The sequence below is a fragment of the Aegilops tauschii genome, chromosome 1, assembly GCF_002575655.3.
Source record: "Aegilops tauschii subsp. strangulata cultivar AL8/78 chromosome 1, Aet v6.0, whole genome shotgun sequence".
NCBI classification, from domain to species: Eukaryota; Viridiplantae; Streptophyta; class Magnoliopsida; order Poales; family Poaceae; genus Aegilops; species Aegilops tauschii.
Window position 1 is genome coordinate 243558162 of NC_053035.3, and position 24958 is coordinate 243583119.

The 24958-nt window shown below is 45.0% G+C and overlaps 1 long non-coding RNA gene across 1 annotated transcript in view; it reads right to left on the reverse strand.

The window, feature by feature from the left end:
- Window positions 1-1147: 1147 nt before the first annotated feature.
- LOC141042963 (uncharacterized) overlaps window positions 1148-24958 on the reverse strand; it is a 39725-nt gene continuing 15914 nt past the window's right edge. Inside the window, exon 2 of the long non-coding RNA XR_012205852.1 lies at window positions 1148-2010. This is a non-coding gene — a long non-coding RNA (uncharacterized lncRNA). The remainder of the gene's footprint in view (window positions 2011-24958) is intronic.

A 24958-nucleotide genomic window follows, 5' to 3' on the forward strand; every position in this document is an offset into this window, starting at 1 on the left:
ATACACATCCTAGTCGATCAGAATATATTCTCTCATGAAACGAATATTGCCAAAAAGCAAAATGTCAGTGCCGGTGCAAAGTCTAAGACTTAGGGCATCTCCAAAGCGAACCCTCACGTCTCCAAACCACTTTTATCATTCAACAAGGACCCTTATATGTCTAGTACTCCCTCTGTAAACTAATATAAGAGCGTTTAAATCACTATTTTAGTATTCTAAACGCTCTTATATTAGTTTACGGAGGGAGTACCTCTCATCAAATGAAAATCGAGACACGTCCAACAACTTGCATTAAATGTGGAAGCATGTATCGACCATAGACCAACGCAGGTCTATAATTCCGAACCATCGAGCGCTCATTAAGCTGGACCAATAGCTCGTACCTCGTGAGCTTAATGAGCGCTCGATAGTTCAGCTCGTTAAGCTCACGGCTAGCTTCTTCATGAACAGAGACAATCATCGATTTTAGCTCGTTAAGTTTAACGAACGAGCTAATGAGTAGCTCGTTAAGATCACTAGTGGTTGGGGCGCCACCCGGTGGCGCCTCCTGAGAGAAAACTTGTGCGGTGCCAGATAGGCCGCGGCCCTTTCCATTGGATTGTAGCTATGATTGATAACACGCATGCATGTACAGCTGATGCATTACATATGATGGTTGTCCAAAAGTGAAATTCAGCAAATAAACAAGCAATCTTAACACTATGTATATCTACCAGATGTTTCTCTTCATCAAGTTGTCGTATTGCAGCGCCAAGACTTGTGTTGCATTCATCCACCTTCATGTCCACCCCGGCATCCCCATCACCCTCGGCGACCCCACCGAGCTGAAGTCATCATTACCTGCTCGAGCGCCGGGGGGGGGGGGGGGGGGGGGGGGAGGGCGCTTGTTGCTTTGTTCTGGGAAGACTAAGAACTTTTATTAGTTCTCGGTAAACTGGAACATGCCAAACCGTTAGACAGTTAACTTTACAAATCAGTTCTCCTATAGAAGTTAACTTTGCAAAGCAACGGACTTTTTTTGCAGGAGCCAAAGCAATGGACATTATGGGCTAGTAAATTCCAAAGAATCAAAAGTGAATATTTCTTTATAAGTCACCAAATTGGCATAACTAGTTAGTAACTAAAATATAAATACCCCGGCACCAGCTTAATGTAAGTAGACTGATGAACTAACAATAGTTTTACATTGGTGCACTTAAATATCCGACCCTGCAGTCACAATCAGGTTATGACTCAATGTTGTTTTTCAAAGCAAAGAAACCATGGAAATCCTATCAGAGAATTATGGACCAGAAAAAAAATCACATCTTTTGCGTACCAGACACAAATGATAACCGTACGTTATGTATGTAAATAAAAGATGACATTAGATATTGGTCGATGAATAGAAACCAAAGCATGACTCGACACTTAACATAAATCCACTCATAGCTTCTGATGCCAACAATAATGGTTACCATATAAACAACAAAGCATGAATCTCATGAATATAGCTAGCACATACCAAACTATCGACATGTTGCATTGGTAGTGGTTAAAAAAAGCGGAAAACATCAACATCCATATTTACCAAAAAAACGAAATAATAAACTTCTGAATCTCATGAACGAAGATAGCAAATAGTAAGAAGCAATGCCCTAGCTCCTTTCAGTCCGTCCTATTCACTTCAGTTCAAAGGTGGCAGTTCTGTTCAAATTTCAAAAGGTACAATAAAAAAGAAACAACTTGTAGCTAGATTTCAGGAAAATACCCCTCTCGTGAATTGGAAAACAATTACAAACCACACCGATCCAAAACCAAATAAATCACAACGTGTATGCATCAACTGACATTTTAGCGATCTCAATCACTATAATATAACATAAAATTTTGACGGCCCTAGCATCATATATTATTGCTGCCCTAGGTGGATTGAGATGTCAGACCATGATGACCTACCCTGCTAAAGCAATGATGGAAGGAACAGATCTATTACTTCCCAATGGCACAACACACAACACAGCAGAACACCTGCATAGGTGGAAAGTAATAAGAGTCTATACCCGATTAGTCTCAAGTGAAGGTATATAGTTGTTTCTGTTGTAGGGTGGAACCCTAGATGGAGATCTTTCATGAATTGGAGGGAAAATCCCCAAGAACAAAAAGAACACAATGGGGGAAAACAAGAGGAACACTCAAATTGACTTGATCCAATCATACATGTGTTAGATCCAATCACACCAAGAGAGATACAAAGGTCCAAATCCAACACAAGAAGATACAAGAGGTAGCTAGTTCATCCCAATCCTATGAGGAGAGAGGTCTTGATGATCCTATGATGGGGATCCTTCTCCAAGAGGGGGTCTTGATATCCACAAGAGGATCTTCTCCAAGAGGAGGCCTTGATCTCCAAGAGGAGCCTCTCGAAGAGGAGGTCTAGATCTCCAAGAGGAGAAAGATGAGCAAAGCTCTCTTTTGTCTATCCAATACTTTGCTATCCCCTCTAATGAGCTAGGGAAGGGCTATATATAGTCTAGGGACGAAATAGAGGGAGAGAGGGATACAAAGGTCCAAAATGACCCTGAAAACGCAGGCACTCTCGGAGGGGTCCGGGCACCCGGTGTGCGGAGGACCGGGCACCCGGTCCGGTCAGAGGGGCCGCGACCTGGTGGCAGAGGGGGGTGGGCACCCGGGGGTTGAGGGCCCGGGCACCCGGGGGGCAGGGGCAGCGCCCAGGTGGGAGGCCGGGCACCCGGGGTGTCCAGGGGCCACACACATGGGCCGGCCGAAGGCCCGGGCACCCGGGGGTGGAGAAGGCCGGGCACCCGGGGGTCCAGAACCTCCGTGGCTTTGTGCTTCTGGCGTCCTTCTTCCATCCCTTCCTTCCCCATGGTCACTTGTATCTCCGTCCTAGCATCTTCATGATCAACTCCTTGGTACCTAACAAGGCACAACGTTTCTATTTGAGGTAGGACCAGATTCTCATGTGAATTTGAATGGAGCTCGATGAGGAAGGAGTTCACCTCATTCTCGATGGCGCGTGCGCAAGCTCTGGTCGTAGGTCCTCTCCGTGCTTGCGGTGGCGGTGTGACGTCCATGGGGGTGGTCGAGGGATGCTCCGCATCATCTCCCCCTGGGAGAGATTCGTCCACGGATCATGATCTTCATCACCATGGTAAAGAGAGGGCGTCGCCGTGTACAACTGGACGACCACCAAGCACTCATCACGTTGAAGCTCGAAATGGGCACTCTCCAATGTCGCACCGTCTTGTGATTCCTTCGAAAGTAGCAAGTACAACAAACACTTGGAAAAACAAATGTGGTTAGCGTTAGTGCAAAACCAAGCATTCAAGAGGTGATTCACCAAACAAGTGTCGTCATCAAGCATAGCATATGGTGTGACAAGGGAGTGTGACATGTCATGTAAGCACATAAATGGAGCAAAATCAAGGACATCATGGAAACAAGCATGTAAATATGAGGTAGCAATGCAAATATGTGTGTCAAGAGAATAAGCATCTACCATAATGTCATAACAAGCATGCATAAGACTCTCAATGAACGGTCTATGGTAGGCATAAGAGTCATTCACAACACCAAATGAAATGAAATGGCTAAACACATGGGGCAAGTGCATGACAATCCAAGCATAATGTGCATATGGTGTAGTGAAAATCGTGTGGCACTCAACACAACAGAAAGAGCAATTGTTCATCATGTGTGAGGCAATCAAATCAATCATGTGAGAAGCAAAGGGACATTGCATATGTGAAGTAATGACATTGTTGCAACCAAACATATGATAGGAGCAAGTAATTCAAGAATTGGATGCAACATGAGAAAGCATAGAAATCAAGTCGTGCAAACTAGTGGAGCGAAGATGCAACACACTACAAGAAATCATGGCAATCATGTCATGTGAGCAAATAATAGATATAGGTAATGCACATGACATATCACAAGCACGACTACAAAGCAAGATCAATGTATCATCATAGAAATGGATCATAATTGAAACATGGCAAGAACAGGCAATATCTCCACCAAGCTTGCAAAGACACATACCCGTAGTAGAATCAATCATCATGTGTAATGCAAAGCATGGGTCACAAATGCATGGAAAAGGCATATGAATAAGCATGTCATGCAAAGTGAACATGGCAATATGGGCATATAATATGTAATGGACAATAACCCATAGCCAAGTGAGGGCCATGTAGAAGAAATGCGCGAAGTCTTTGCGCGAAGAGAGTGGTGGGAAAGACCATCCATGGGATCCCAAGTCGTCATTGCTCTCTAGAGCTCGTTTTGTCAACTCGTGGGATTGCGAGGTTGACAAGTATTCATGGGTACCTACACAAAACAAATACAAAGGAAAAATTATGTGTGCGTGATAGATGTACACATCATCCATTATGATGCACACGTGCATGTGTTGGTTAGCACGAAATATCCAATGCTCAGATAAATGAGATGCGTGATATAGAAACATGTCATCCATCATGATGGGTTTGTTGTTATGTATAGCATAATGGAGACTCAAATTGTTTAATGCATCACGAGAAATATGTAGAGCATTGTTATTCAGGGAATGCATATGGGGCACGCAATCATGGGAATCATGGAAAGTATGGAATGCATCAAAATCTCCTAGTATGTATGAGGAAACTATATGGGGGTCTCCGCATGAGAAATGGTGGAAACATCATATGGAGAAAATGGAGAACATCTAAAACAATGCATATCCGAAGCTAGGTGGTCACGGCATGGCTTATGAGATAAATGATGCAAAGCGAGCATATCAATATCATCACAAGAAAAACAAATGCCAATAACCATGGGCTTGTCATCTATGCCATATGTGCAAATTGGGTTTATGTTGATGGCATATGCATAGTCACCACGATGAGATTGCAAATATGACATATTGTTAATCTCATGCATAGCATATGACAAGTCAAGCGGATTGTCGAACAGGATGTGACCGAGAGAATTATCACAAGAAATCATATGTAACATGGTATCACAACTAATAGACTTCACATGGCAATCATCAAACTCATCACAAACGGGTAAATCATCGCATGGGGAAGTCGAACTAGCATGAAGCATGACAATAGGTGGATCAACATCATGCAAGCAACCAATGTCAAGAATGTCCACTAGTGGGACTAGATCATCACCTTCACCTATTTTACCATTCTCATTCCACTCATGTGGTGTAGGTGAGGTGGCAAAGACCAAATGGTGGTCATCATCATCAACTTGATGGAACCATGTGGGGGTGCATCATATTCCACCATGGCCATCATCTTTTCCAAAGGGAGGACGAAGTCGTCGCGAATCGGCTCGTCATCATATATGGGACCTATCACCAAATGAGAAGACACAATAGAGGTAGAGGTTAAGTTGTTAGAAATCGAAATGACCTTGCTCTCTCTATGTGGTGGTGGCTCACTCACTCCCTCAAGGTAGGTGCACTCAATGTCACATATGGTGGAGTCACTCAAATCACACAAGTGGTGGTGGTGGTGGCTCTCCTCACATGAGAATCGGGGCAACTCATCATATATGGGGCTAGTGGTGAAGGCACTCTCACTCTCAATATGGTGGCATAAGTCACTCAAGTCATCATACGTAGCCGTGGTCGAAGGGAAAATCCCATGCTCAACCATATCGTCGTTGTCGCCGTGGATGAAGGCCGAAGATGGCACATCATCACTCTCCTCCATGACCGAAGGGAAAATCCCATGCTCGATCATCTCGTCACCATCACCGTGGATAAAGGCCGATGTAGGCGTACTCGTCGGAGGTAGGCGAAGATGCCGTATGTCCGAAGGCGAAGATGCCTTGATAACACTTGGCGAAGATGCCAAAGTGGTGGTAGTAGTCATAGCTCCGTCTTGTTGGTGCTTGTCTCGCGGTCTTCTCTTGTGCTCATGAAGGTTTTCTTGACGGTGCCGCGTGGTACTTGCATCTTGTGGCCATTCCGAAGACTTGCGACTTGAGCGTCTCTGCCTTGAAGATGACGAAGAGGAAGAAGACTTGTAGTTGGCCCACACGTGTCGGATGTCATCCAATTGTGCATCCAACTTGGTGTCGATGTAGTCCCTTGTCTGTGCTTTGCTTTGGTGAATGTCGAGGGTGAGTCGCTCAATGCCTCGCATTGCTCGTTGTAGTTCGAAGATGGACGTTTTGGTGATGTAGTTGTTCGCGCCGTCATTGTCGTGGAAGACCGAAGATGAAATGCCTTGCCTATCCATCACAAGACTCGAGCAAATGTGAGTGGAAGAAAGGAAAGAACTAGACCAAATGTACCTTTCCGATGTTGAAGATGGATCAATGATCACTCAATAATGTATCAAGGAAATAGCACAATTGGTACCGGATCTTGTCAATTCTCACACCTACACAAGTAAGGCTTATGGTGGAGCTCGGTGAGCATAGTGGCACACAAATTTGATGCAAAATGTTAGCAAGAGTCAATAATGTTGGAAAAGATTCACAAATTCGCAAGTGAAACAAGTAGACCAATAGCAATGGGTGGCACACGGAAACACACTCAGATAGATAAATGGGGTCATGCAACCAAGGAATGAGCACAAAATGTGGAATCCACGGAAAACGCTCGTGTTGCACAACTCAAGAGAGACGCTAGCACGATTGCTCAATAGGCGGATACGACACTTGTGCACAACCTATAAGATGCAAACTGTATGAGCTTTATATCCCAAGTATGCTATGTGTATGATGTTCCCGGTGTTTCGCACACGATGATCCAAGATGATCAATATGGTAGTATGATATGCAATGTGGCGATGCTATGGCTATTTCTTACAAGCTTATTTGCTCTCTTTTTTCTTAAAAGCTTATTCTTTTTTCCTTTTTTTTGATATGACCACTTATACGAAATGCACAAACCAAGATAGCAATTGTGTATATCCGGGAACAACCTTGTGACACAAGGGATGATATGATGATACCAAGATGATACCAATATGATATGGTATGTATGCAATGGAAGGTACGATCACTAATGTGCACAAGTAACGTTACCGGCAATACTCAAATGGCTAGTCTCGATAGGCAAGTGACGCAAAATGGGCTAAGGGGCTAACAATGTAATGGCAAGAATGTACAATGATGGGATACCACGATACCAAGATGATACAGAGGTTACCGTTCTTGCTTACGGTTAGGGTGTCAAAATGGTGAAGTGGTCGATGACGAATCCTTGACGAAGGTGAGCGGCGGTGTTGTCGATGTCGAACCGTTCCTAGTTAGCCGAAACACCCTAGGAAACGGAAAAACCGCGAACTCAAAATCTCAAAGGAAAAGGTCAAATGGTGGTAGCGGAATGCCTTGGTGGTTCCGGAGTTATCAATGAGGAAGTGGTGGTGGTAGTTGATGAAGAAACAACTGTCCTTAAGTAGCCGAAACACCTTAGACTCAAGTCACCACTCAAGCGACCACAAATGCTAAATGGAGCAAAATGGGTGGATGCCTAGGCAAATATGCCAAATGCCAAAAAAATATGGAGTCAAATGGTGTTGGAACCTATCTAGATGGACGTGGGATGTCAACAGCTACTCAACAAGCTAAAGAGCGTCAAAATCGGACTCCGGGAGCAAAAGTTATGGCTGAAACGATTTTTGTTGGTGGGCTGATTCGGGGGGGTGCGGGTGCCCGGTGGTCGGGGGTGCGGGCACCCGAGGTGGTCCGTGGCAAACAGCCCGAGGGTGCGGGTGCCCGGGGGTTCGGGGTGCGGGCACCCGGGGTGGTCAACGGGGATGCACGGGGGGTCTGGGTGCCCGGGGTTTGAGATCCGGGTGCCCGGGGGTCACGGATTTGGGCGGGAATTCGTGGGAAGATGGAAGAAATTTGTGGGTTTCGTGGTGGGGAAGGTGGAGATGGATGATACGTCCATTTTGCATCATGCTTTTATATCGATATTTATTGCATTATGGGCTGTTATTACACATTATGTCACAATACTTATGCCTATTCTCTCTTATTTTACAAGGTTTACATAAGGAGGGAGAATGCCGGCAGCTGGAATTCTGGGCTGGAAAAGGAGCAAATATTAGAGACCTATTCTGCACAACTCCAAAAGTCCTGAAACTCCACGAAAGTTCTTTTTGGAAATAATAAAAAATACTGAGTGGAAGAAATACCAGAGGGGGCCCACACCCTGGCCACGAGGGTGGGGGCGCGCCCTACCCCCCTGGGCGCGCCCCTGCCTCGTGGGCCCCCTGTTGGTCCTCCGGTGCCCATCTTCTGCTATATGAAGTCTTTCGTCCGAAGAAAAATCATAAGCAAGCTTTCGGGACGAGACTCCGCCGCCACGAGGCGGAACCTTGGCGGAACCAATCTAGGGCTCCGGCAGAGCTATTCTGCCGGGGACACTTCCCTCCGGGAGGGGGAAATCATCGCCATCGTCATCACCAATGCTCCTCTCATCGGGAGAGGGCAATCTGCATCAACATCTTCACCAGCACCATCTCCTCTCAAACCCTAGTTCATCTCTTGTATCCAATTCTTGTCTCCAAGTCTGGGATTGGTACCTGTAGGTTGCTAGTAGTGTTGATTACTCCTTGTAGTTGATGCTAGTTGGTTTATTTGGTGGAAGATCATATGTTCAGATCCTTTATGCATATTAATAGTCCTCTAATTATGAACATGAATATGCTTTGTGAGTAGTTACGTTTGTTCCTGAGGACATGGGAGAAGTCTTGCTATTAGTAGTCATGTGAATTTGGTATTCGTTCGATATTTTGATGAGATGTATGTTGTCTCTCCTCTAGTGGTGTTATGTGAACGTCGACTACATGACACTTCACCATTATTTGGGCCTAGAGGAAGGCATTGGGAAGTAATAAGTAGATGATGGGTTGCTAGAGTGACAGAAGCTTAAACCCTAGTTTATGCGCTGATTTGGATCCATATGTTTCATGCTATGGTTAGGTTTACCTTAATACTTCTTTTGTAGTTGCAGATGCTTGCAATAGGGGTTAATAATAAGTGAGATGCTTGTCCAATTAAGGACAGCACCCAAGCACCGGTCCACCCACATATTAAATTATCAAAGTACCGAACGCGAATCATATGAACGTGATGAAAGCTAGCTTGACGATAATTCCCATGTGTCCTCGGGAGCGCTTTTCTTTATATAAGAGTTTGTCCAGGCTTGTCCTTTGCTACAAAAAGGATTGGGCCACCTTGCTGCACTTTATTTACTTTTTTTACTTGTTGCTCGTTTCAAATTATCTTATCACAAAACTATCTGTTACCTATAATTTCAGTGCTTGCAGAGAATACCTTGCTGAAAACCGCTTATCATTTCCTTCTGCTCCTCGTTGGGTTCGACACTCTTACTTATCGAAAGGACTACGATAGATCCCCTATACTTGTGGGTCATCAAGACTCTTTTCTGGCGCCGTTGCCGGGGAGTGAAGCGCCTTTGGGTAGGTGGAATTTGGTAAGGAAAAATTTATATAGTGTGCTGAAATTTATTGTCACTTGTTACTATGGAAAGTAATCCTCTGAGGGGCTTGTTCGGGGTATCTTCACCACGACCAGTAGAGCAAAGAGTTGCTCCTCAACCTATTGAACCTACTGAAAATGAAAATGTCTACTTTGAAATTCCTTCGGGTATGATAGAAAAACTGCTAGCTAATCCTTTTGCAGGAGACGGAACAATGCATCCTGATGAGCACCTAATATATGTGGATGAAGTTTGTGGATTATTTAAGCTTGCAGGTATGCCCGATGATGTTATTAAGTAGAAGGTCTTCCCTTTATCTTTGAAGGGAGATGCATTTACATGGTATAGGCTATGTGATGATATGGGATCATGGAACTACAAACGATTGAAATTGGAATTTCATCAGAAGTTTTATCCTATGCATCTTGTTCATCGTGATCGCAATTATATATATAATTTTTGGCCTCACGAAGGAGAAAGCATCGCTCAAGCTTGGGGGAGGCTTAAATCAATGTTATATTCATGCCCCAATCATGAGCTCCCAAGAGAAATAATTATTCAAAAATTTTATGCTCGGCTTTCTGATAACAATCGCACCATGCTCGATACTTCTTGTGTTGGCTCTTTCATGATGAAGACTATTGAATTGAAATGGGATTTATTGGAAAGAATTAAACGCAACTCTGAAGATTGGAACCTCGACGAAGGTAAGGAGTCAGGTATGACACCTAAGTTTGATTGTGTTAAATCTTTTATGGATACCGATGTTTTTCGTAAATTTAGCACTAAATATGGACTTGACTCTGAGATAGTAGCTCCTTTCTGTGAATGCTTTGCTACTCATGTTGATCTCCCTAAGGAAAAGTGGTTTAAATATCATCCTCCCATAGAAGTAAAAGTAGCTGCACCTATTAAAGTTGAAGAAATTACTATCACTTATAATGATCCTATTGTTCCCACTGCTTATGTTGAGAAACCACCTTTTCCTGTTAGGATAAAAGATCATGCTAAAGCTTCAACTGTGGTTCGTAAGAGCAATATTAGAACGTATACACCTCCTGAGCAAGTTAAGTTGAACCTAATAGTGCTATTGTTAAAGATCTCTTGTCTGATAATATTGATGGGCATGTCATTTATTTCTGTGATGAAACTGCTAGATTGCTAAACCTTGTGCTAAAGATAAACATAGACCTGTGGTAGGCATGCCTGTTATTTCTGTTAAAATAGGAGATCATTGTTATCATGGCTTATGTGATATGGGTGCTAGTGCTAGTGCAATACCTCATGACTTATACAAAGAAATTATGCATGATATTGAACCTGCTGAGTTAGAAGATATTGATGTCACAATTAAACTTGCTAATAGAGATACTATATCACCAATTGGAATAGTTAGAGATGTTGAAGTCTTGTGTGGGAAAACTAAGTATCCTGCTAATTTTCTTGTTCTTGGTTCCCCACAAGATAGCTTTTGCCCCATCATATTTGGTAGACCCTTCTTGAACACTGTTAATGCTAAGATAGACTACGAAAAGGATGTTGTTACTATTGGTTTGGGTGATATGTCTCATGAGTTTAATTTCTCTAAATTTCGTAGACAACACCATGAAGAGGAATTGCATAGTAAGGATGAAATTATTGGTCTTGCTTCTATTGCCGTACCTCCTAGTGATCCTTTAGAACAATATTTGCTAGACCATGAAAATGATATGTTTATGAATGAAAGAAGGGAAATAGATGAAGTAATCTTTAAACAGGAACCCATCCTGAAACACAATTTTCCTGTTGAAATCCTAGGGGATCCTCCTCCACCCAAGGGTGATCCCGTGTTTGAGCTTAAACCGTTACCTGACACTCTTAAATATGCTTATCTTGATGAGAAAAAGATATATCCTGTTATTATTAGTGCTAACCTTTCAGAGCATGAAGAAGAGAGATTATTAAAAACTCTGAAGAAGCACCGCGCTGCTATTGGATATACTCTTGATGATCTTAAGGGCATTAGTCCCATTCTATGCCAACACAAAATAAATTTGGAGAAAGATGCCAAACCAGTTCGTGATCACCAACGATGGCTGAATCCTAAGATGAAAGAAGTGGTAAGAAAGGAAATACTAAAGCTCCTTGAGGCAGGTATTATTTATCCCATTGCTGATAGTCAATGGGTAAGTCCTGTCTGAGGGAGTCCTGGATTAGGGGGTCCTCGGACAGCCGGACTGTTGGACTATGAAGATACAAGATTGAAGACTTCGTCCCGTGTCCGGATGGGACTCTCCTTGGCGTGGAAGGCAAGCTTGGCAATACAGATATGTAGATCTGCTCCCTTGTAACCGACTCTGTGCAACCCTAGCCCCCTCCGGTGTCTATATAAACCAGAGGGCTTAGTCCGTAGGACAACAACAATCATACCATAGGCTAGCTTCTAGGGTTTAGCCTCTACGATCTCGTGGTAGATCAACTCTTGTAATACTCATATCATCAAGATCAATCAAGCAGGAAGTAGGGTATTACCTCCATCGAGAGGGCCCAAACCTGGGTAAACATTGTGTCCCCCGCCTCCTGTTACCATCCGCCTTAGACGCACAGTTCGGGACCCCCTACCCAAGATCCGCCGGTTTTGACACCGACACTATCCATTGTGTCCCTAAAAAGGGAGGTATTACCGTCGTTCCTAATGATAAAGATGAATTGATTCTGCAAAGAATTATTATAGGATATAGGATGGTAATTGATTTCTGCAAATTAAATAAGGCTTCTAAAAAAGATCATTACCCCTTACCTTTTATCGGTCAAATGCTAGAAAGATTATCCAAACATACACATTTTTGCTTTCTAGATGGTTATTCTGGTTTCTCTCAAATACCTGTGTCAGCCGATGATCAATCAAAGACCACTTTTACTTGCCCTTTCGGTACATTTGCTTATAGACGTATGCCTTTCGGTTTATGTAATGCACCTGCTACCTTTCAAACATGCATGATGGCTATATTCTCTGACTTTTGTGAAAAGATTTGTGAGGTTTTCATGGACGATTTCTCCGTCTATGGATCCTCTTTTGATGATTGCTTGAGCAACCTTGATCGAGTTTTGCAGAGATGTGAAGAAACTAATCTTGTCTTGAACTGGGAGAAGTGCCACTTTATGGTTAATGAAGGTATTGTCTTGGGGCATAAAATTTCTGAAAGGGGCATTGAAGTTGACAAAGCTAAGGTTGATGCTATTGAAAAGATGCCATGTCCCAAGGACATCAAAGGTATAAGAAGTTTCCTTGGTCATGCCGGTTTTTATAGGAGGTTCATTAAGAACTTCTAAAAAATTTCTCGGCCTCTGACTAATTTATTACAAAAAGATATACCATTTGTCTTCGATGATGATTGTGTAGAAGCATTTGAAATACTTAAGAAAGCATTGATCTCTGCACCTATTGTTCAGCCACCTGATTGGAATTTACCCTTTGAAATTATGTGTGATGCTAGTGATTATGTTGTAGGTGCTGTTCTAGGGCAAAGAGTTGATAAGAAATTAAATGTTATTCAATATGCTAGTAAAACTCTAGACAATGCTCAGAGAAATTATGCTACTACTGAAAAAGAATTCTTAGCAGTTGTATTTGCTTGTGATAAGTTCTGACCTTATATTGTTGATTCTAAAGTAACTATTCACACTGATCATGCTGCTATTAAATACCTTATGGAAAACAAAGATGCTAAACCTAGACTTATTAGATGGGTTCTCCTGCTACAAGAATTTGATTTGCATATTATTGATAGAAAGGGAGCTGAGAACCCCGTTGCAGACAACTTGTCTAGGTTAGAAAATGTTCTTGATGACCCACTACCTATTGATGATAGCTTTCCTGATGAACAATTAAATGTCATAAATGCTTCTCGTACTACTCCATGGTATGCTGATTATGCTAATTACATTGTTGCTAAATTCATACCACCTAGTTTCACATACCAGCAGAAGAAAAAGTTTTTCTATGATTTGAGACATTACTTTTGGGATGACCCACATCTTTATAAAGAAGGAGTAGATGGTGTTATTAGACGTTGTGTACCTGAGCATGAACAGGAACAGATCCTACGCAAGTGTCACTCCGAGGCTTATGGAGGACACCACGCTGGAGATAGAACTGCATATAAGGTATTGCAATCCGGTTTTTATTGGCCTACTCTCTTCAAGGATGCCCGTAAGTTTGTCCTATCTTGTGATGAATGTCAAAGAATTGGTAATATTAGTAGACATCAAGAAATGCCTATGAATTATTCACTTGTTATTGAACCATTTGATGTTTGGGGCTTTGATTATATGGGACCGTTTCCTGCCTCTAATGGATATACACATATTTTAGTTGCTGTTGATTACGTTACTAAGTGGGTAGAAGCTATTCCAACTAGTAGTGCTGATCATAACACCTCTATTAAGATGCTTAAAGAAGTTATTTTTCCGAGGTTTGGAGTCCCTAGATATTTAATGACTGATGGTGGTTCACATTTTATTCATGGTGCTTTCCGTAAAATGCTTGCTAAGTATGATGTTAATCATAGAATTGCATCTCCTTATCACCCACAGTCTAGTGGTCAAGTAGAATTGAGTAATAGAGAACTCAAATTAATTTTGCAAAAGACTGTTAATAGATCTAGAAAGAATTGGTCCAAGAAACTTGATGATGCATTATGGGCCTATAGAACTGCATATAAAAATCCTATGGGAATGTCTCTGTATAAAATGGTTTATGGAAAAGCATGTCACTTACCTCTCGAACTAGAACATAAGGCTTATTGGGCTATTAAAGAGCTCAATTATGATTTCAAACTTGCCGGTGAGAAGAGGTTATTTGACATTAGCTCACTTGATGAATGGAGAGCCCAAGCCTATGAGAATTCCAAGTTGTTTAAAGAAAAAGTCAAAAGATGGCATGACAAAAGGATACAAAAGCGTGAGTTTAATGTAGGTGATTATGTATTGCTATACAACTCTCGTTTAAGATTTTTTGCAGGAAAACTTCTCTCTAAATGGGAAGGTCCTTACGTTATCGAGGAGGTCTATCGTTCCGGTGCCATAAAAATCAACAACTTCGAAGGCACAAATCCGAAGGTGGTGAACGGTCAAAGAATCAAACATTATATCTCAGGTAATCCCATAAATGTTGAAACCAATATTATTGAGACCGTAACCCTGGAGGAATACATAAGGGACACTTTCCAGAACGTTCCAGACTCCGAAAAGGAATAGGTATGTGGTACGGTAAGTAAACCGACTCCAAAACTGTTCTAATGGCAATTTTTCTCTGTTTTGGAATATTTAGAAAAATAGAAAAATAAGAAGCAGTCCGGGAAGGACACGAGGCCTCCACGAGGGTGGAGGGCGCGCCCTACCCCCCTTGGGTGCGGCCCCTGCCTCGTGGGCACCCCGTGCGCTCTCCGGGCTCCGTTTTCTTGCACGATACGTATTTTGGTCGTTAAAAATTCATTATATAATCTCCCGAAGGTTTTGACTCCTGTATCACGCAATTGTCCTCTGTTCTTGTTTTGAGTTGTTGCTGCTGCAGATTAGAGCAAGATGTCTTCTCAAGAGTCAGTCGGGGAGAGCCGGGTGTCTCATCCGGCATCGAGATCAAGGACAAACAGCGATGCTGACCACTTTGGGCCAGCAACGGAGGCAGAGATGGAGGCTGATTTGAAGAGGATATATGCCGTGGAGGAGGATCAAGAAGTCACTTCTCGCTTCCGAGCTGGATTCACGATGGGGGAACTATAGAGCTCGGCTATTCCAAACTCGGTTATCCCTTCCAATGTTAGATTTCTTTCTTATGAAAATATGAAGAAGAGTGTCACTTGTTCTCCCGCAGCTATGCAACACCCTTGGGTGCAAAGCTTTAGCCGTTACAGGAAAGCTTCATAAGGAAATAATGGACCTCAAGCAGCAAGTCAATCAGCTTGAGGAGGAGAATCGTACCCTGAGGGGCATCATCGCCAAGAATATCGCACAATCACCTCCGAAGAAGGAGATATAATCACATGGGTATGGGCACTCCCCTTGGCAAATGCCAAGCTTGGGGGAGGTGCCCCGGTATCGTATCACCACCACACTCCTATCTTTACCGTTTTTCTTAGTTCGATCCTTTTAGTAATATCTTGATCTAGTAGAATAAAGTTTTAGTATGGTCTAGTTTTGAGTTTTGCTTTATGATCCCTTTATGTAACCGAGTCTGTGAGCTATATAATAAAGATGAGTGTTGAGTCAAGGGCTTGATTATTTTTCCATGATCTTGAGGGAATAAAAGAAAAGAGAAAAGAATAAAAAGAAACAAAGAGATCATATTGATCTTATGGAGAGTAATGATTTCACATAGAAAGAGTATGATGATTAAAAATTGTTGAGAGTTGACAAACATAGCTTTGGTCATCGTTGCAATTAATAGGAAGTAATAAAGAAAGAGAGGTTTCACATATAAATATACTATCTTGGACATCTTTTATGATTGGGAGCACTCATTAAAATATGACATGCTAAAGAGTTGACGTTGGACAAGGAAGACAACGTAATGGGTTATGTTTTCTTATATCTGAGATAAAGTATATTGTCATGGATCATCCAACATGTTGAGCTTGCCTTTCCCCCTCATGCTAGCCAAATTCTTTGCACCAAGTAGAGATACTACTTGTGCTTCTAAATACCCTTAAACCAGTTTTGCCATGAGAGTCCAGCATATCTACCTATGGATTGAGTAAGATCCTTCAAGTAAATTGTCATCGGTGCAAGCAATAAAAATTGCTCTCTAAATATGTATAATTGATTGGTGTGGAGGAAATAAGCTTTATACGATCTTGTGATGTGGATGAAATAAAAGCGACGGACTGCATAATAAAGGTCCATATCACAAGTGGCAATATAAAGTGATGTTCTTTCGCATTAAGATTTTGTGCATCCAACCCTGAAAGCGCATGGCAACCTCTGCTTCCCTCTGCGAAGGGCCTATCTTTTACTTTTACCCTTTACCTTATGCAAGAGTCATGGTGATCTTCACCTTTCTTTTTTACATTTTATCCTTTGGCAAGCACAGGATGTTGGAAAGATTTTGATATATATATCTAATTGGATGTGGGTTAGCATGAACTATTATTGTTGACATTACCCTTGAGGTAAAAGGTTGGGAAGCGAAACTATCAGCCCCTATCTTTCTCTGTGTCTGATTAAAACTCCGTAACCACAAGTATTGCGTGAGTGTTAGCAATTATGAAAGACTAAATGATAGTTGAGTATGTGGACTTGCTGAAAAGCTCTAACATAGACTCTTTCTGATGTTATGATAAATTGCAATTGCTTCAATGACTGAGATTATAGTTTGCTGGTTCTCAATAAAGTTTTTGATTCATACTTTGCATTGTGAATAGGTTATTACTTAAGCATAAGAAATCATATGACATTATCCATATATGTTGCTGTTATGAGAATAATCATGATGCCCTCATGTCCGTATTTTATTTTATCGACACCTCTACCTCTAAACATGTGGACATATTTATCGTTATCGGCTTCCGCTTGAGGACAAGCGAGGTCTAAGCTTGGGGGACTTGATACGTCCATTTTGCATCATGCTTTTATAATGATATTTATTGCATTATGGGCTGTTATTACACATTATGTCACAATACTTATGCCTATTCTCTCTTATTTTACAAGGTTTACATAAGGAGGGAGAATGCCGGCAGCTAGAATTCTGGGCTGGAAAAGGAGCAAATATTAGAGACCTATTCTGCACAACTCCAAAAGTCCTGAAACTCCACGAAAGTTATTTTCGGAAATAATAAAAAATACTGAGCGGAAGAAATACCAGAGGGGGCCCACACCCTGGCCACAAGGGTGGGGGGTGCGCCCTACCCCCTGGGCGCGCCCCCTTCCTCGTGGGCCCCCTGTTGGCCCCCCGGTGCCCATCTTCTGCTATATGAAGTCTTTCGTCCGAAGAAAAATCATAAGCAAGCTTTCGGGACGAGACTCCGCCGCCACGAGGCGGAACCTTGGCGGAACCAATCTAGGGCTCCGGCAGAGCTGTTCTGCCGGGGACACTTCCCTCCGGGAGGGGGAAATCATCGCCATCGTCATCACCAATGCTCCTCTCATCGGGAGAGGGCAATCTGCATCAACATCTTCACCAGCACCATCTCCTCTCAAACCCTAGTTCATCTCTTGTATCCAATTCTTGTCTCCAAGTCTGGGATTGGTACCTGTAGGTTGCTAGTAGTGTTGATTACTCCTTGTAGTTGATGCTAGTTGGTTTATTTGGTGGAAGATCATATGTTCAGATCCTTTATGCATATTAATACTCCTCTGATTATGAACATGAATATGCTTTGTGAGTAGTTACGTTTGTTCCTGAGGACATGGGAGAAGTCTTGCTATTAGTAGTCATGTGAATTTGGTATTCGTTCGGTATTTTGATGAGATGTATGTTGTCTCTCCTCTAGTGGTGTTATGTGAACGTCGACAACATGACACTTCACCATTATTTGGGCCTAGAGGAAGGCATTGGGAAGTAATAAGTAGATGATGGGTTGCTAGAGTGACAGAAGCTTAAACCCTAGTTTATGCGTTGCTTCGTAAGGGGCTGATTTGGATCCATATGTTTCATGCTATGGTTAGGTTTACCTTAATACTTCTTTTGTAGTTGCGGATGCTTGCAATAGGGGTTAATCATAAGTGGGATGCTTGTCCAAGTAAGGACAGCACCCAAGCACCGGCCCACCCACATATCAAATTACCAAAGTACCAAACGCGAATCATATGAACGTGATGAAAGCTAGCTTGACGATAATTCTCATGTGTCCTCGGGAGCGCTTTTCTTTATATAAGAGTTTGTCCAGGCTTGTCCTTTGCTACAAAAAGGATTGGGCCACCTTGCTGCACTTTATTTACTTTTGTTACTTGTTGCTCGTTACAAATTATTTTATCACAAAACTATCTGTTACCTATAATTTCAGTGCTTGCAGAGAATACCTTGCTGAAAACCGCTTATCATTTCCTTTTGCTCCTCGTTGGGTTCGACACTCTTACTTATCGAAAGGACTACGATTGATCCCCTATACTTGTGGGTCATCAATGGAAGGGGGAAGGCTAGATCCACTTGAAACCAAGCAAATCCATGGATCAAATCCAACAAAACCTCATCAAACCAACAAATCACAAAAAAAATTGGGGCTATTTTTGGTGGGGAATTTTCAAAATTGGGGAAGAACACAACAAAATTAGGCTAGAGACCAAGAAGGGGGGCTCCAATTTCGTGAGAAACCATGGCTCATGATACCAAGATGTTGTAGGGTGGAACCCTAGATGGAGATCTTTCACGAATTGGAGGGGAAATCCCCAAGAACAAGAAGAACACAAAGGGGGAAAACAATAGGAACACTCAAATTGACTTGATCCAATCACACATGTGCTAGATCCAATCACACTAAGAGAGATACAAAGGTCCAAATCCAACACAAGAAGATACAAGAGGTAACTAGTTCATCCCAATCCTATGAGGAGAGAGGTCTTAATGATCCTATGATGGGGATCCTTCTCCAAGTGGGGTCTTGATATCCACAAGAGGAGGCCTTGATCTCCAAGAGGAGCCTCTCCAAGAGGAGGTCTAGATCTCCAAGAGGAGGAAGATGAGCAAAGCTCTCTCTTTGTCTATCCAATACTTTTCTATCCCCTCTAATGAGCTAGGGAAGGGGTATATATAGTCTAGGGACAGAATAGAGGGAGAGAGGGATACAAAGGTCCAAAATGACCCTGAAAACACAGACACTCTTGGAGGGGTCCGGGCACCTGGGGTGCGGAGGACCGAGCACCCGGTCCGGTCAGAGGGGCCGCGGCCTGGTGGCAGAGGGGGCCGGGCACCCGGGGGGCAGGGGCAGCGCCTAGGAAGGAGGCCGGGCACCCGGGGTGTCCAGGGGCCACGCCCATGGGCCGACCGAAGGCCCGGGCACCCGGGGGTCCAGAACCTCCGTGGCTTCGTGCTTCTGGCGTCCTTCTTCCATCCCTTCCTTCCCCATGGTCGCTTGTATCTCCTTCCTAGCATCTTCATGATCAACTCATTGGTATCTAACAAGGCACACCGTTTCTATTTGAGGTAGGACCCGACTCTCGTGTGAATTTGAATGGAGCTCGAAGAGGAAGGAGTTCACCTCATTCTCGATGGCTCGTGCGCGAGCTCTCGTCGTAGGTCTTCTCCGTGCTTGCGGTGGCAGTGTGACGTCCATGGGGGTGGTCGAGGGATGCTCCGCATCATCTTCTCTGCTAGAACAAATGCTTTCATCCATGTAAATCAATTCTACAAAGAACACAAACAAATTGAAGTAAGCAATAGATAGAAGAATGGATAAACAAAAAAATAGCAGAAGCATGTTGTAACGTCCCGGATGTAACATTCCATAATTGTACCTCCAACTCTTGCCATTTTCGGCATTGCTATATTAAATCATCCGTGGTTGGGTTTTCTCGTTTTGCATTTTTTTTCATATCATGCATTTCATCTCATGTCATCTTGCATTCCATCCTCATCATGTGCATGGTGTGTTTTCATACATGTTATGTTGTTGCATGTTTCATGCATGAATCTTGCATCATCACCCCTCCCTTCCTCCTTCCTTTTTATTTGCATGTGCCACTTTTCCCTCTCCATTAATGTTCATCCCCCCCCAATGTTCTAGCACCATGGCCTAAGCCTCTTTGGCAAATTTCAGCTCATTTACAGTTGTTTTGGTTAGGTTAAAAAATGCCTAAATTTTAGCTCACTTGTTTTATTTTTCTACCTCAAAAATTGTCCAAACCAATTTATTAAAATAGGGCATATATCCAGGATCATGTCGATATTTTTATATTTCTCTAACTCCTCTCCTAGCCCCCTGGCCTTTTCCTTTTCTCCAGTTGTTTATTTAATTAAACAGAATTAGAAAGAAAAGAGAAGGAACTTACCTGGGCCGGCCTCCCAGCGCAGCAGCCCAGCTAGCGTGGCCCAGCCAGGCGCCCCGCAGACCACCTGGCGCCCGAGAGAGCTCCTGTCTCTCCTTTTCTCACCCGCACACTCACTCGCCCCCGCTGCTGCACCGCCTCGTGGCCAAGGCAGGCCCACTTGTCAGCGACCCTGTCTACACCCCTCACCCACCTTCTTCCTCCTCGCCCCCCTCGAGAGCACGCACAAGGCGTGGCCGAGCGCGATGGTGTGCTCTACCTGCTCACCCTAGCCCCTTTTAAACCCCCTCACCTTGTCCTCTGCCTCCTCTAGGGTTTTCCCTTCCCTCTCGCCGCCGTCGCTAGGCAAATCAGGCACCAGATCCGCCACCTGCAGCCATCCCGAGCGCATCCGAGAGCACGGCCTTGTCGCCGTCGTGCTCACCATCGTCCTCCGCCTCGCCGACCGTGTCCCTCTTCTTCCTCGACGTCCACTACTTCCACGAAGTCGACTATGGGAGCTGAAACCCGTCGCTGCATCGTCTTCTTCCTCGTCTTTGACTCCGGCTGCCGAAGCTGTTCGATCGCTATCTCCGTCGACTCCGTCCACCTCCCAGCCAGCCGAGCGCATCCACGTGCTCGTGGTGAGCACCTGATCCTCCCCGTGCTCTTTCCCCCCTCATTTGCATGCCCTATCATTGCCATGTTCGCCGAGCCCGCTACCGTCGGACCTCGTCTACGGCGAGTGCTCCGGCCTTCATAGCTCCGCTGCGTGTGTCCGTTGCGTTCACCGCGTCTCGTAGGCCAGATCCGCGAGCTCAGCCGGTAGGTTAGGCCACCGCTGCGTCACGTTCCTATCCGCCATCGCCGCCTCTATCCCTTCGTCGCCGGCGTCACGTTCGTCGTCGTTCGGGAGCGAGCGTGCCATGCGAGTGTGCGGGATCTTCCCGCGGTTGTGTTGCGCCCCTCCGCCGCTCCATTAGGCACCGGAGGCAACTCCGGCGAGCCTTGCTGCCGTGCCGCGTCGCCGCCGTCAGCTCCCTTGCTTCCCCTATTTTGGAGGCCGCCGTGAGTTGCTGCCATGTGGGCCACAGCAGGACCCACTCGTCAGCCACACAGGGGACTAGGTCCCACATGTCAGCCTATCCCTCTCTTTTCTTTTATTCCAATTCTAGGGAATATTCCATTTCGGGCGATGGAATCTTTCCATTTCGGGCCAATCCAGATCTGGACATTTCCCTTTTAGGAAGTTTCCAATTCTGTCATATCCATTTAGGGCAGTATTTCACTTAATACATTTGTGACCATTTTCCTACAGTAACCCCTACATATTATATGTGTTTTTGGGCTACAAAAATCCACTCATTCCATTGGTGGCATCCATGTCTTCATTTGAGCAAGTTTGCACACATGCCATTTTTACATTACATTGCTGTTTTGTCATCGATGTGGCTAATTATGCAAAAGTTATATGTGATAACTTTGTTCATGAACATGCTCTTTTACATGCAATCTTCATGCTAGATTTTACTCCATGCCATAAAGTGCACTGTAATGAGTGCCACAAGCTTGCTAACATGAGTACATGAATATGTTTCTGCCATGTCATGCTTATTTTTGCCAAGTCTAAAATTGTTATATTATGATGCCATGTTTACTTGATGCTACCATCAAATCTATGTGTTGGGGATATTACCACTGGGTGTAGACCGGCTAGGAGAGGCCGGGTTAACCCCATAAGTAGTTCATCTGTATCTGAAGCCCATGAAGACAGACGGTGACGCCTCATGAAGGCCCAGGGCCCAAAGCCGGTTTAAGGCCTGTAGACACAAACCGACATTGATATATAAACTTGTGTTGTAAGATAGAGGTAGCAGAGACCGAGCCGAACACGATTATGAGCCGGCCTCGGGATTCTGTAAACCGGTGGGCATCAACCCATGTATATAAGGGGACGACCCGGCGGCGGTTCAGGGACTACAGACAACAACTCGAGACTCAGGCAAAGCGTATTCGCTCCCTGGTCATCGAAACCCCTTCAATTCCATCACAACTAGACGTAGGCTTTTACCTTCATCGAAGGGGCCGAACTAGTATAAAACTCTCTTTCGTCCCTTGTCCGCTTTAACCCCTTTAAGCTAACCCGTAGCGATGGCTCCACGACTAAGTCCTTTCTCTAGGACATCTGCCGTGACAAAACCACGACAGTTGGCGCCCACCGTGGGCCTATCGCACAATGGTTTCAAGTTCTTGGAGGGCAACTTCGAAGGACTCAAGGGTTACGCTGTGGGCCGGATGACCAAGAGTCGTCGCGGCAAGCTCTACATCGACGATGCAGGCTGGGGCCCCGAGGCCGGCTCAATCGAGTATGGGTACCGGCTCCCCTTTGGTGGCATACACGTTTTCATTGGCAAGATCGGCGAACCGGGCCCTGAGCCGGACATCTGCACCGACCTCGTCGAAACGTCTCAACGTGCGAGATCTGCCCGGGTCAAGCCTGTCATGAAGCGTGCCTTTGTGGGAGTTATCCATGGAGGGGAATCTGAGGATAGATCGGAATCTGGTGGTGAGACCATCGTTTATTCCGGCGACGAGTCATCGACCGGAGAGACCGAGTCATTATATCAGTTACAAGATGGCCGGATTGGGGGCTGTTCCGATGGCGACAGTATTCTGGACCCCTTTAATCTGCCAAACCGGGTTGCGATCTTCATGGCCGGCACGCAACCGGCGCTCCACTCTTCGACCGCAGCGGCAATGATTTCCGGATCAGCAGCGGCGGCAGCGGCCGGGGCAGGAGGCCCTGTGCGACCGCCAGCTCAGGTTCTATCTGATTTGTTTGACGCGTTGGCAATGCTGATGGCGGAGGTTAACCCGGCGGATCAGGATGCACACAATGCGGAAATCGCAAAAGTGAAAGATCAAATCACCCAGGCCAAAGCCGACTTAGCAGCTGAGGATACCAGGATAGTCGCGGAGCGGGCCGCTTTGGATGGACAAGCTTACCGGATTATGCTGGATCAGAGTGCGTCGAACAAAGTCCTGAAGAGGAGGCACCGATCTCGCCTACCGCCGGTTTATGACGCTAGAAATCTCTTTAACACCCCAGGAGCAGGGACCAGTAATCCGCCGGTGGTAAACCGGGCGGAGGCACCTAGAGCAGGCGCACCGGTTCAGCTATGTTTGGTGGATCCGCCTCGTCAGAACAACATTGTGGCACCGCATGTCCCCACGCCACCGGGTCACTATTCTAACCCGATGGACAACATTGTCATTGCCGCTTCACGGCTGGCGGCCATCCCGATCGAAGGCGATTCTCCAGCGGCGATCGAGACGCGTCGGGTTAAGGAGCTTCTTTAGACAGCCTTGATTCAACAGGAGGCTTATTCATATAGTCGCGATCGGATTCATTCCACTCCCCGTCCAAGCCGGAGTTATAGCAGGCGTATGGATGAACCGGCAGTGTCAAGCAATGCGCGGAACCGTGATCCGTCCCGTGGCAATAACCCGGCGGGTGGTGCTGGTGATGCTCAGGAGGTGGTGGACCGGGCTCGGGCACGCAGAGAGGCCGAGTTAGCGGCGCAGCATGAAGCCCGTCAGCTTACTCCGGTTCATCCAACCACATCGGTGGAGCCAGGAGTTACCTCTAGTTCTTTGGGAGTGCCATGTCTTGTCCCAGCGTTACGCAATGTGCGCCTGCCCAAGGATTTCAAGGGCCCGCGTAAGGTGCCGAATTACACCGCCGATTTACTCCCCGGAAACATGGGTCGAAAGCTATGAGATGGCCATGGAGATGCTGGACGTGGATGATGCGGCATGTGCGAAGTACTTCACCATGATGCTAGAAGGGACGGCCCGCACTTGGCTAAAGAGCTTACCAGCTAATTCTATCAGGTCATGGGCCGAGTTGAGAGCCCGGTTTATTCAGAACTTCAAGGATACATGCAAGCAGCCCATGTCAATTGTGGACTTAGCTGCCTGTGTCCAGGAGGAAGGAGAGTCAACAACCCATTGGGTGCGCCAGGTTTCGGAGATTTTGCATTCATCAGACCGCATCAATGCCGGTTTGAACCCCTGAAGTTGAAGTTGGGACGGCTCAAACGTCATTGTAATGACATGGGAACCCTCATGGCTGCACTGGTGAAGTATGCCGACTCTTATAGTACCAAGGATCCCGAGTCTGACGATGATAAAACAGGGAAGGGAAAGAAGAGCGGCAACGCCGAGGGGCGGCACCACAACCCGGCTGGCCATGGAAACGGCGGCAAGCGTAAAGCGGACCACGGTTTAGACTTTGTGGCTAACACTAATACACAGGACAAGGGCCAGCAGCGTAAGGGTAAACCGCCCCAGTGCGGTGGAAGGCCAAGTCCTAATCCGGACCGTTTGTCTTATCTGTTGAATCAGCCCTGTCCAAAGCATGGGACGAAGGAGGAACCGTCCACGGACCTCTGGAAAGATTGTTACATCATGTAGGAGTTCAAAAATTCCGATTCTTTCCGGTATGATCATGGACCAGGAGGCGGTTCGGGCCCCGGGTCTCATTGGCCGGGT